This window comes from Anser cygnoides, unplaced genomic scaffold, assembly GCF_040182565.1.
Source record: "Anser cygnoides isolate HZ-2024a breed goose unplaced genomic scaffold, Taihu_goose_T2T_genome scaffold_42_1, whole genome shotgun sequence".
NCBI classification, from domain to species: Eukaryota; Metazoa; Chordata; class Aves; order Anseriformes; family Anatidae; genus Anser; species Anser cygnoides.
The window spans coordinates 962,069-976,122 of record NW_027103066.1 but is presented as its reverse complement, the minus strand read 5'-3'; the positions used below and the strand labels follow the sequence as shown (position 1 = coordinate 976,122).

The window sequence follows — 14,054 nt, the reverse complement described above, 5'->3', positions numbered from 1 at the left end:
TCTAGTATTAAGACATAATTAGTAATAATCTTACTCGCTACATTTGTAGCAATTCTCTCCATCCGGCTCTTCAGGTTTCACAAATAGTTCTAGAGCTCTGGTAACAGATGAAACCGCCTAGAGGAGCAAGAGAGAAGAGCGTAAAGTCACTGTAAATTCAAAATTCCAGAGACGCACTAGGAGTTTATAAGAGAATCTGACTAATACATACGTAAGCGATCTACTATGAGCACTGTGAAGAAGGAGGCAGGAAGAGCATGCTCAGCGTTTACCTCACCTGGAAGTCATTTCACTTTGAAACAAATCATTTTCCAGTAACGCAGACAGCATCTATAGTGTGCTTTGTCATCAATACTGGGAACAAATCCAGCAGTCTAACAATTAGATGTATATTGAGGTAGAACAACAAAGAAGTATGACAGTATCATAATTTGTGCAGACATAAAATTCTTTCAGCTTAAACCCAATGCAAATTTGGAGACTCTTTACATGGCTTCCATCAGCGCATTCCTCTATATTCTTAAACCTATAATAGCAGGGAAAAAAAGAAAAAGACAAAAAAAACCCACCAAAAAGTAGAAAAAAAGCTGGATTTTTACATATTACATATTTTTACATATTACATATTTTACATATCCCTCCACATGCTGTTCTGAATAATAGCCAAAATATTCATAGCCACTGTATTTGTTCTCCCCACATAGCTGAAAAATCAACACTTGAAACATATTTTTCAAAACATATTTTAATATCCAGCAGACTGTTCAGTCATCAAGCATTTAAAGACTGTTTTCAATAATCTCTAGATTAATCTAAAAGGAATCCCATAAACATGCTGCAGCCGCTTACCTTTAATATACTCGCTGGATGCGATGGAGCTGTATTTCTTGCTTTCACCTGCACTGGAAGGCTTCCCTTCCTTGTGAGGTTGTTTACTGCCCTCACTTCTGCATTGCTCTCATAAAGAGCCATCTGGAGGATGGGATTCTTCCTTCTTCAAAAAGTAAAACAAAAAGTAAAAAAAAGGCTGGATTTTTTTTTTGTAGGTCAAACACTGTAGAGTAGCATTAAGAAAACGTGTGTTGCCAAGATTGTACAGGCCAACTCCAACACTTTGTGTTTCTTGCCAATCCATACGTATCTTCTCAGGTGGAAAAAGAATCCTTTGTGGCGGAGCAATTCCATCATTAACAACTGCAAGAAAGTTATATTTAAAAAGAGATTTTGTTTGTTTGTTTCTAAGAAAGGCATTAGGTATATATAGGTATAGTAAATATATAAAGTATATATAGGTATAGTAAAAATACTATTCTGCGGGAGCACCTAGAGGAACTAGCTACAATCCAAAACAGAAAAACTTATTGCAGACAGCTTTAATACCGCCAAATTCAAATTGGCTGGTCAACACAACGTTTTGGGAAAAAAAAGTTTAGTCAACCATTTTAATTTTTCTAAGGCAAGGCTAACTGCCATCCTGTTTTTAGTATCTAACGCCAAGTTCCTCTCCATCTATAATCTTTAACCTGATTACCTCAACTACTGCTTTTTTCCTTATTATAACTTAAACCACAAACTTAGACTTGAAATTATATGGTAATAAATGCAAGGACAATGTAAAAACAAATAACTAGGAATGACGGTACCCCTACAAATATCAGATCTTTTCCTGAGCAATGTTAGCATTCAAAAACCTGTGAATAATGGAAGCTGTGAATAGCAACAATCAAACACTTTTCTTTGCAAAACAGAAAAGACACGGATGAATCTGTGCATTACAAAATGCTCCCCATATTTCTCTGTCGACTGTAAATGTATCAAAATTAATTTCTGTAACGTCAGTCACTTCAGTTGCCTTAGGGGAATCGCTTTGGAAGTCTTTATTCACAGTAGTCCCGTTCTCTATCAGTGCAACAAGTAAGAACTGCATTTTCTACTTTTGTTTTGAAGAAAACGGAGGCAGGATAAAGCGCACGCTTACTCAGATCTCTTTGGGCAAAAGGCTTAGATTTTTCAGAGGGTCTACAATAAATAGCACCTCCACATCCTTGGGCCACAGAGACTTGGCTTGAATCTTCTGCAGGTGGTATCCGGCCCCAGTTTGCGGTGCGTGACATCAGTTTTTTAGTACTCGGTTTCTTGGATTTGCCAGACCGCCTTGAAGATGGCTTTTTAGAATTTGAAGATTTGGGCTTGTTAACCGTGGTCATTGTTCTCATCTGCGACAGAGACAAATGTTCTGGTTGACGTAAGAATACCAAGAAGCATTCCAAGAAGAAAAGAGTAGTAGAAGTCCTGTCACTTAATCTCAAAGAAACAGCCTTTAAGAACTAAATTGCTGGTATGAATGATTTAAAAGGAATCCCCAAACTAAACACACAAAGTAAAAATTTCCATCCAAACTCTATCAGTATTACTTTTAGCTTCTGCAGAACTAGTGGCTGATGCCATTTCTTTCACTTTCGTAGGATTTTAATCCATTACAACTCTGGAGTCTTTTTAATATAAAAATGTAAATGACATTCTCTGAGGGGAATCAGTTATTTATTGCATTTTTGGAGCTTTGCAATTATCTATTAATTATTACCTATTATCTAATAGATAATGGTTGCGATTTATATATAATTGTTGCTCGCGTTAGTAATGGAACACTATTACTTTACTGCCTGCGCTTTTCTGTTTCGTGTGCACAAAGGTACCTGCATTTCGCTGCTACTTTACTTCTGTCTTTCCAGGGCTCGCCCTCTACCGCACTGTCTACTGCACCAGTCATGATGGGTTTGTTGTGATTCTATAATGAGCCTAGCTTTTGAATACACTTTTTCTGGGCGTCACTTTGTGATAGCAAGTTAATTTGTGAGGGCTTATCACTTATGACCTGCTGCTCAGTAGGTACACGCTTGGCCTCTGTTAAGCAGAGAGTCAATCACAGCTTAAGATTTTGTCCAAGATGCCATTCACGAAACTGAGTTTAACCTTTAAACCTGAAGCTTCGTTAAAGAATAAAGCAGCACCCAAGCCAGGAAATAGAAGTTAATCGTCACTTTACCCTGAAATGCACGTAAAGCCAGTGAGCTATTCTGTGCTGGCAGGATCGCTGCTGGGATGGCCGACGAGGCGGTGGGCACGGGGGGCCACAGGTCCTGCTCCCCGGGGCCACAGGTCCTGTCACAGGGGGCTGCCAGGGGTCTCCAGGCGCCGGGAACATCGGCAACAGCGGGGACAGAGGGGACACCAGCGACAGCAGCCGCCACCTCAGCCGAGGCCGTCTCCACAACTGCCACGACGGCCTCGGAACGCCGCCCAACTCGGAGCTCCAGCGTGACGCCTTTTTAACCTGGCCGCGGTGCTCACGGCTACAAGCAGAGCGTTTCCTCCGGCGTGTCTTTACTGTCGGTGCCGGATCGGCCCTCACCCCGAGCTCTCCCTGCCGGGAGGGCTTTGCGGTTGCGGTTTCCCTCCCGCCGCCGCGGGCAGGCCCCGCGCGCAAGGTGTCCGCGCTGGGGAGCAGCACGTCGCCCGCGGCGAGAGCCCGAGGGCGCGACACGAAAAAGCCCCGAAACGAAAAAGCCCCGACGTGCGGGCGAGGCGGCGGGGAGACGGCTCTGAGGGAGCCGCCGCTTCGCCCCGCCGTCCTCCTCCCCTCCCGGGCCGCCCCGCCGAGCCCCGTGCGCCTCAGGTGCTGCCCTGAGAGGGCGCTCGGGCACTGGGACAGCTGCCCAGGGCAGTGGTCATGGCACCGAGCCTGACAGGGGTCAAGAAGTGTTTGAACGATGCTCTCAGACGTAGGGTCTGCTTTTGGGGTGGTCCTGTGTGGAGCCAGGAGTTGGACTCGGGGATTATTGTGAGTCCTTTCCACCTTGGGATGTTCTCTGATTCTAGGTCAGCAATCCATTATCTGATGAGAAGTGTGGAGTCATTCAAAGGGAAGAGAGAACAAAACACTTCTAGTTTTCAGAAGCGGGTATTTGGTAACCAAAACGATGATTCCTTTTCTTCTAGAGCAAGTAGCAGCAGGGATCCGCTTTACAATATGCTGGCAACAAGGAAACGAAGAATTGCAAACAAGACATAGGACTTGATCAGCAGCTTGTATACATTCATCGACTTATAAATGAGCACACAGCTGAGCGATAATGCAAAAATTGGACAAACTAAGTGAAGACGTTAACTGTAAATTTTATAGGTATACACTTTACTATGACGTAAGAACTTGGCAAGACCTTTCAGGGAAAAGAGTTGTTGGCATGTAATTTGAAGTAAGCTTCAAATCCCAGAGGATGACTTTGTTGAAACTTTATTCAGCTGAAAACGTGGAAGCCTTGCTTCTGCTTGTGTTAGTTACAGCTCCAGTTTACTTTGGTTGGGAGGGAAGGCATTCCAGGCTAATGTGCTGTACCTGTTCCTTCAGCTCATTGTCCATAAACGGAGGAGCAAATGAAATTATTTGAATCTCCATTAAATGCAGCACTACAAAGTGGAGTAGAGGGTGATCTAGCACTTGATTTTTCTGTAAGCAGGAAACCCAACAGAATCTCAACAACAGTTTTCAAATCTTGTCCTGCAGTAAATGACCAGCTGAGCGAAGCTTGCATTTAGAGTATGTGCTCCTACGTTAGATGGAAATAGCTTTTCCTCTTCAGAAGTGCAACTGAGTGGTGGACTGGCAGCTACGTAGGGAACTAGTTGTGCCAAAGGGTTTGAGTTGAATGCACAGAAAAATATGCAGGTCCCAACAGGAAAGGATTGTCTGTAGGCATCACACTGAGTACAGATGTTGTCCGCGGGTTCGTGCCCAGTGCACCGCGCCAATAAGCACCCCGAGTCGGAATGCACACGAAGGTCTTTTAATTACATAATTAATTACAGAACTCTGCAGAGTCAGGTACTTGGCTATCTTTCGCAAAGCAAGCACACCTCTGACTCGAATCACCGTCATTCATACACAGGAAACTTGTGAAAACTGTCTCTTTGGCTCCTTTTGATTGGTTATTACAGCTCACCTAACTTATCTCTACTGAGCTTGCGCATTACAGAGGAACACCGGGGGGGGGGGAGGGGGTACAGGAGGAGGGGGCACACACCGAATCCCACATTAGCATAGATTAGCATTTTGACAGGTGTGATTTCTAATGTGTTAATGACCCTTAATGAGCAAAAGGTTACTATAGGTCAGTCTGGAGCTGGTTTTCTCCTTCTTGTTTTTTCCCTTTTATCCCTTCTCTTCCTTGCTTCTGCTAGCTCAAGGCTACCTGTCTCTCTCCTTCCTTATTTTCTCAGCTAAAAGACTACACAAGCTACAGGCCTCCCCATTTTCTTCAAGGTTTCCTTGTTTTTCTCCCAGCTTTGGGACTACACAGGTGTGCTTTGATATTTGCCAGTATAGCTAAAACTCATGCCAGTCTGCTCACGCACAATAAGCAGTAAGATTTAAGGACTGGTTTCATCTGCTTTTTACATAGTAACATCCTTCTTATGTTTTAGATATGCTGTAGTTAAAGCTTAAAGTAGTTCCAGTAGTTAAGTTACAGGAGTAAGGTTACTCCTTGTGGAGTAATTGCCTTAAGTGACTAGGCATTATAAGCACACCTCCATCCCAAAAGCTACCCGCCTCCAAGGTGCAACCACCCCTCACTGAGCACATCCTCTGAATTTCTCGGAGCCTGTACCTTTAAACGCAAGCGAGATAATTTCTACCAATCACAACCAAGATATGCATGACTGGAGTCACTCAAGCTCCACCTAAAAGATAGAAAATAATGTAAATTGGCTTAAGAGAAAGGGAATGTTGGGGAAGATACTGTCACGAAGGATACCTCCTGACATCAGTCGACAGCCTGAGCGTCTCACCCCCCTACCCCCCCCACCCATTGGGATGCTGTGAGGTAAGATCTGAACGCTTGGTTATACCAGGCGTCTGCACGGAAACTTAGAAATCTCTAGTGTCTTTATGCTTTTTAACATCTTAATACCTAGGCTGTGTACCTGTGCATTTCATGCATGCTAGCTTGCTTTTGCAGACAGTGAATTTATCACTGGCAATCCAAAGGACCTGTGTATCTGTTGCCGTAATAAACTGCACTTAACTGCATTGTTCCTGGCCGTGATAGTTCTCCTTGAACGCGACTAGAGCGAGGGCGTGCTGCGTTGTTGGTGAATCCGTGGCCGTGATAGTTCAGTACCCTGAAGCCGACCGGACCCGTAACGGTCAATCAGCTACACCCCTTAATGCGACACTACTAAAGGAAGAAGATGACAGGGCTTGCATGCGTTGCATTAGGCTTTGCATGTGAAAACACCCCCAAATAATTTCACATGCATTTAACGTTTTTAAAGGGAAAAAAACAGGAAGGTGTAGTCTTTCTGTAAGCTACAGCCCTAGATAGTTAAGGCATCAGCATTCATTCCTTTGCTTGACAACAAACTATGACCATACAGAAGAGTTAAATATTTTCATTGCATTCTTAAAGGCGATTTTTCAGACTTGTGCTTCAGTTGTTGGAGTTGAAGAAATCAGTAGACGCCCTTACTTTTACGTTAAGACCAAAATCTTTATCTAAGATTGTGTTAGCTAACACAACTAAACTCCCACCCCCACATGTTTTTTTGGAACTTCTGAAAGATCTTTCTGCAGTCCCACTCTGATGGTCTTTCAGTAACATACAAACTGCCGTGGCAGATTCTGTTACAGTGCTTTTCTATTGACAGTGTGCATAACACTCAAGGTAAAGCCCCTCATTTTGCAGTGGGGACATAAAGTGTTTCTTTGGACGCTGCTGCTTCTGTTAGTACTCATTTTTTCACAAACTTGTTGAACCTGAGCTGTGCCTCCTGCGCCAACGAATGCTTTCATGACACAGTATTTTGTCAAAGCAGTTTTGCTTCTTGGAGCTACAGAAGCTACATGATAGGGAATGTAACAAACTTGAGCTCCTGATTGGCTTCATGCTGAACTCTGTGCTGTTCTTGTCATAATCTTGGTCACTCAGTAGATAATATGGTTTAATTACGAATAGAATCATGTGATGAAGAAGATCTCACACTGCAACAAATTCAACATCTCAAATGAAATTTTACATTTTCCGTGATTTTCTTTCTGAGCAGAAGTGTGTAGTATTAAATATATATATATATATATATATATATCTGTGAGGAAGCCACGGTCGCAGTTACTCAGATATTTTAATAAGCACTTGCAGTAAGATAAATTGCTGCATCTTTTAGCATTATTTAATTGTAGGGTTAGAGACATGTTGATTCAACAGAGCTGTAAAGTTTCTAAGAGGTCACTTTGAAAAATACCAGCTAAATTACAGGCAAGACTGCACCCGTTCTTAAAAACAAACAACCCCCCCAATCATCTATTTTCCTCTTACAGATAACTGAAGTAATCCCCGAAGAACACAGTTCACTATCCAAAGGCAAGTTTTATTTTTAAACATTTTCTACATTTTATACCTAGCTGCAACTTAACAACCAGTTAACAGTCGGTGACAATCCTGTTCAGTGTTGAAAATGTCATTCTGGCATAGGAAACAAAGGACTTCATCTTCTTGCTTTTCTTCTTGGATCTTCACGTTCCAGATACGTGAGAGAAAGAGCAGCGTTAAAGCAGTTAAATTCCTGCATTCCTAAGTGCTCTCTCTAGCCAGTTTCTGAACGCTTCTGTTCTGTGGCTAGGATTTGGTCAGCTTGACCACAAGATCACTAAAAAAGCAGGTAGCTTTGTCCTAATATTCTGTACAGTTGACCAATTTTAGCATAGAACTGAAATGCAGTCAGTTGAATGGGAGGGCTTTGGAAGCTGCCTTCTCCAGTCAGTCCAGCCCTGTAGTCAGAGAGCAGATCAAGCCGGGTGCAGGGTTGTGACTTCTCTCTTTAGAAAGAAAACCACTGAGCCAGACAGCTCCATGTTGAGTATCACAACAGGAAATGACATTTCTTCCCTTTGTCTTTCAGATGCAGAGCTTACTGATGGAAGCCTTCAATACTCAGACTAAACCTACCATCAAAACCGACGACCTTTTTACCATCCAAACCAACCATTTTTCCATCAAACCCAACAACTTGGATTTTGAAATGAAACTGGTAAGCCACAAGCCTTTATTGAATCTATTTTGCAGTGAAAGGGTTTTCTCTGTAACCTGATCATTTAAACTGTTGTGCTTAAAAGAAGGTCACTTGCAAGAGCAGTTATAATCCATGCTATAAAATTGAATCATCCTCTAGAAAGAAAAAAAAAAGGAGCAATTATCTTGCATGTACTCTTGATAAAGGAGGAGCTACACAATGGTATATAGTTTCACACTTTATTTTTGAGAATGTCCAGGCTTAAGCAACAGCTCTTGATGATAAATGAAAAGATTAACACGCAGTGGATTTACACAGAACATTACATTTGTAACAATGATCGATACAGAGTATTTGTCATGCAAATCACCTGTGTGCACCGAGGAATACTTATTTCAATATATATCTGTACAGTATTTACATTTTATATTTAAACTCTAACTCGAAACATTTTCCAAGAAAATACAGAAATGAAACTGGTAAGCCACAAGTCTTAATCTGCAGCATTTGGTCTACAACAGACCTGGCTTTTCCAGCAAGCATATCTACATAGATATGTAACAAATCTTAAAAAATAGGCATTGTTTTTATCTATGAAGCATTATAAATGCTGCTTGGTTTATAAAGCTTCAGTTTTGTACCCATTTAAAACTGTTCAAAATGTTAAGTGATTTAGAGCTTACTTTGTCAGAATATTTTAAAATTTAAGTCAGTCCAGGGGAGTTTAACTGTTATATACAGTTCTCTCCTAGATTGCACTGGCAACGGGGCAGCAATTTAATGCTAGAAATAATATACTTCCTGCTACAATCTCCTCAGTTACATGTTACTCTAAATAATTATTTCTGCAGGGTATAAGAACTTCAAATACAGCAAACGAACTCTCAAGGCATTTCCTTTGTGCTTACAGGTAGACACCGTCGCCTGGCTAGATAAACAGATTTTCTTGAAGGTGTTATTTCAGCATATAAGAATTGATTAAAAAAAAAAAAAAAGTGCTTCATGGCTTATTGGTTTTGTAATCTCACAGTTCTCCAGGAATACTTGATTTGCTGCATTTCACCATTACGCTCGTCAGTAGCACTGATTCTGGTTTATCACTATTTGCATTACAAATCTCCTTGTCCAAAGCCTAAACTGATGTATGCACTGCTTGAAAACAAAACGTGAAGTTGCAGAGCAGAAGACTCAAGTCATTAGGTTAGCAGCTGCGTAACCATACTGCTTTCCAAACATAAGATGTAGAGCTTACTGAGTTTCTATGAAGAGTTTAAATGGCTCCCATTAAGCAAAGATGTCCCCACACTGATACTTCCTCTTAAGCAAGGATTCTACCTCCTTTGGCTGAGGCTTGCTCCCTTACTCACATTCGAACATTCATCCAAGTAGCCTGCAATTCCACATTCGTGGGGGAAAGTCTGTAGAATAGAAAAGGTTCCTCCAGTCTCTTCCTCTCAGCCTTTTTTTGAAGCATGCAATAAAGCAAAACATTCACAGGCTGACCTTCCATGCAAAACAAGGCAACTTAGTAAGACAGGAACCGCAAAACTGATTGTTCTTTAAAGTTAAAATGAGATTTGAAATAGATCAAGTTAGCAAGTGTTGTTAAGTCCGTAAGTAAGTCTCTTTTTGCCAATGCAGCACAGTTCCCTATCATGTAGCCAGAGCTGCTTCTGTAGCTCCAAGAAGCAAAACTGCTTTGACAAAATACTGTGTCATGAAAGCATTTGTTGGCGCAGGAGGCACAGCTCAGGTTCAACAAGTTTGTGAAAAAATGAGTACTAACAGAAGCAGCAGCGTCCAAAGAAACACTTTATGTCCCCACTGCAAAATGAGGGGCTTTACCTTGAGTGTTATGCACGCTGTCAATAGAAAAGCACTGTAACAGAATCTGCCACGGCAGTTTGTATGTTACTGAAAGACCATCAGAGTGGGACTGCAGAAAGATCTTTCAGAAGTTCCAAAAAAACATGTGTGGGGTGGGAGTTTAGTTGTGTTAGATAACACAATCTTAGATAAAAAGCATCTTCATTTTCGCCCCCAAAACAAACTCATTTTAATGTCTCACGCATGCTTATGCAATTTGAATAATATTTACTTGCATAATATGTTTGTTTTTTTCTTTTCATAAACCCATGCACTGCATGTCACGTTTGTTAATACAGAGAAGAAGGTAAGTTTTCCCAACAACTCAGAGCATAGCGGGAACAGGAATCTCTCACGAAAGCGTATTACCAGGGAGTTATAAAATATAAAAAAATATATTAAAAATGAGTTATATATAAGACTAATAACAGTTATCAGCAATGGAAAAAGTACTGTGCATGTGCAAGGCCTTTCCTTTTAAACTCACAAAAAGACAGAAAATTCTGGCTTTATGTGTGACTGAACCAATCGCACCTCAAAGAGCACTTTAAGGAAGGACCATGCAATTCAGATGTGAGGTGCTATTACAGTTCTTTCTCTTCCTCAGACATCAGTTATGAGAATCCTGAATACACTGCATGTTGCTTTCTAGGATCCGCAGGCTAAGACGAACCTGGGATTAAATTGCTTTAATAACCTATTGGACGCTCTTGATTCAACACCCTAATTTCCTTAGTTTCCAACAACAAGAAGTGGATACTGCATTTTTCATTTAGAGGGGTCAGGCATGAATCCTACAGAACTGAGCCGGGCACTCTGTGCTTTTCTGAGGGGATGTTTGACTAACAACTTGTTTTGCCAAACCATCTTAGACAAATGTTCAATTGTTTCACACAAACGTAGAAACATCTTACATATTGATCAGCATAGAGAGCGCCTGAACTCAACAGGCTTTCCCTGTGCACGGGTTAGGCTTAAGGGAGCTCATTTCAGACATTAGTCCACATTGACAGGTTTCACAGTTCAAGAGCTGTGCAAGACGCTGCTTAGTGAGCCAGCACAGGCTGCTAACATTAATTACCACAGAGCCAGCTCACATTCTCAACTCACAGGAACCTGCTGCTGCCTTCCACTCCAAATCATTCTCCATAGCTCCTTGCTTCAGCTCACCACTACTACAAAATGAAGCAACAACAACAACAACAACAAAGCTGCGTCTCCTTATTTCTAAATGAAGTTAAAAGATAACTTATGCTCTAAGTCACGCAATACATAAAACTAATATCTAGTATTAAGACATAATTAGTAATAATCTTACTCGCTACATTTGTAGCAATTCTCTCCATCCGGCTCTTCAGGTTTCACAAATAGTTCTAGAGCTCTGGTAACAGATGAAACCGCCTAGAGGAGCGAGAGAGAAGAGCGTAAAGTCACTGTAAATTCAAAATTCCAGAGACGCACTAGGAGTTTATAAGAGAATCTGACTAATACATACGTAAGCGATCTACTATGAGCACTGTGAAGAAGGAGGCAGGAAGAGCATGCTCAGCATTTACCTCACCTGGAAGTCATTTTACTTTGAAACAAATCATTTTCCAGTAACGCAGACAGCATCTATAGTGTGCTTTGTCATCAATACTGGGAACAAATCCAGCAGTCTAACAATTAGATGTATATTGAGGTAGAACAACAAAGAAGTATGACAGTATCATAATTTGTGCAGACATAAAATTCTTTCAGCTTAAACCCAATGCAAATTTGGAGACTCTTTACATGGCTTCCATCAGCGCATTCATCTATATTCTTAAACCTATAATAGCAGGGAAAAAAAGAAAAAGACAAAAAAAAACCACCAAAAAGTAGAAAAAAAGCTGGATTTTTACATATTACATATTTTTACATATTACATATTTTACATATCCCTCCGCATGCTGTTCTGAATAATAGCCAAAATATTCATAGCCACTGTATTTGTTCTCCCCACATAGCTGAAAAATCAACACTTGAAACATATTTTTCAAAACATATTTTAATATCCAGCAGACTGTTCAGTCATCAAGCATTTAAAGACTGTTTTAAATAATCTCTAGATTAATCTAAAAGGAATCCCATAAACATGCTGCAGCCGCTTACCTTTAATATACTCGCTGGATGCGATGGAGCTGTATTTCTTGCTTTCACCTGCACTGGAAGGCTTCCCTTCCTTGTGAGGTTGTTTACTGCCCTCACTTCTGCATTGCTCTCATAAAGAGCCATCTGGAGGATGGGATTCTTCCTTCTTCTCCCGGGTTTTCTTCTGGAAACGAGGATCTAAGTATTCCAAGAAGCCTTTCACTTTCCTGATGTTTCTCCTTTTTCCTCTTTTTGTTACGCTTGCGACTGGCATTGTCAAAGTGGAGCGCAGAGAAATACAAATCATCAAGTCTGAAAGAAACATGCAAGTTAAAAAGAGAAAAAAAGATGTGGCACTTGTTGCATATAGGAAACTTTATTTATTTTACCACAGGGGATGATTTGCCGCATGTCAGCTATTTTGTGGTACTTTGTGCACATGTAACTTCCTTTAGATGCAGCAAACTTAAGCCCTCAGATTGAAGGACCATAGGTCCTGGTTGGTACACAGATCATTAACAATGGTTAGCTCTGGAATATGTGCAAGTAAAAAAAAAAAATGTTTTAACCTAATCCAGAATGGTGTGCAGATGTGATTCGAACTACGTGGTCCAAAGCTAGTGCTCTGACACAATTCAGCAATATCTTTCCTGTCTTCACTGATCAACCTAATGATCCCCAGTCATGATCCCCAGCCAGATTATGCTATCTAAATAACTTAGAAACTATGAAAAAAACCCAAAACAAAACATGAGAAGCACCCAGAAAAGAATTAGGAAAAAAACTGCTGCGTATGCTGGAATCCCTGCTTACTTGGATTCCTTCTCTCCCTGTTTATCTTCAGACTTCTTTTTCTTCTAGAACTTCTTATATTTTTTCATGTTTTCACCACCTAAAAGCTCCTTTTCTACCTTTCTGCGTTTCCTTTCTATTTCACTTTCACTACCTTCTGCATGAGCATATTGTCTTTTTCTGTTTCCTTCTTTTGCCTTTTTCTGGCGACAGTTCTCCAAATGAGCTGACACAGGTGGAAGTGCATGTCTCTCACGCGAATGTTTTCCAGAATGTTGCTGAGCTACTGAGCAACGATGTGAGTCTGCTCTGGGTGTGCTAAAGTGATGTACATCTTCCTCTCTCAAGAGGGAACCGTGAGGCCATCTGCTTTTGTAATGATAATGCTTATGTGACCTGCTGGAGTAAGTCTGAGTCAATTTGTCAAAGTCTTTATCACCGTGAGAGAACTTTCTCTCTCTACTGTCTCCTGCTGCATGAGGTGAATAGCAATCCTTGTAATATCTACATTTTTCCCATTTCCGTGGTTCATCTTGATAGTATCTTTCTCTGCTCCAACTTCTTTCCCCTTTGGAATGGTAATATCTAGTGCTATCTTGTTCTGATCTTCCTCTGCTTCGAGATCTGTACTTTGAATATTTTACTGGTCTTCTGCCATTATCAGGGCTGTTCCTTTCACTATGGAAAGATCTGTACCTGCTTCCCTCCCAATACTCCTGCTTGTGACGCTTTTGCTTAACAACTTCCGCACTCCGAGAGCACCTTCTCTTGCTGGAATGACCATCTTTTTGACTCTCCTTCTCTTCAGTAGGAGAATGTTCCCTCTTTCTCTGGTAATGCTCTTTGTCAGTTTTTTTAGTCTCGTCCTTTGTATCTTGGCATCTACCTGTAATAGCTAAGGAGGAAAGGTTTTTAGAACTACATTCAGTGTCAGACTTTAGAGAGGAAGTTTGCCGCAATTTCTCACCAGTCTCAGAAGACTCTTTGATGTAGAAAACGTTTTCTTTTGAAATCAGTTCATGTTCTTCTGATCTTCTTGGTTTCTCCTTGTCTCCACGGTCATCACATTGGTACTGTTCAAGGTATTCATCATTCTCAGTAGATTTCGGAGGTCCCGGGACACTGCACAAAATAAAAACACGTTTCCGTCTCCCTCCATCTGCTGCTCTGAGAAAAAAGGGGTGGGGGCGATGGGGGAACAGCCAATGTTTCTCCAG

The 14,054-nt window shown here is 41.1% G+C and overlaps 1 pseudogene; it reads right to left on the bottom strand.

Annotated features, from left to right (window-relative positions):
* Positions 1-1,877: 1,877 nt before the first annotated feature.
* The window catches only part of LOC136789181 (ubiquitin carboxyl-terminal hydrolase 42-like), a 53,150-nt pseudogene continuing 40,973 nt past the window's right edge, over positions 1,878-14,054 (bottom strand).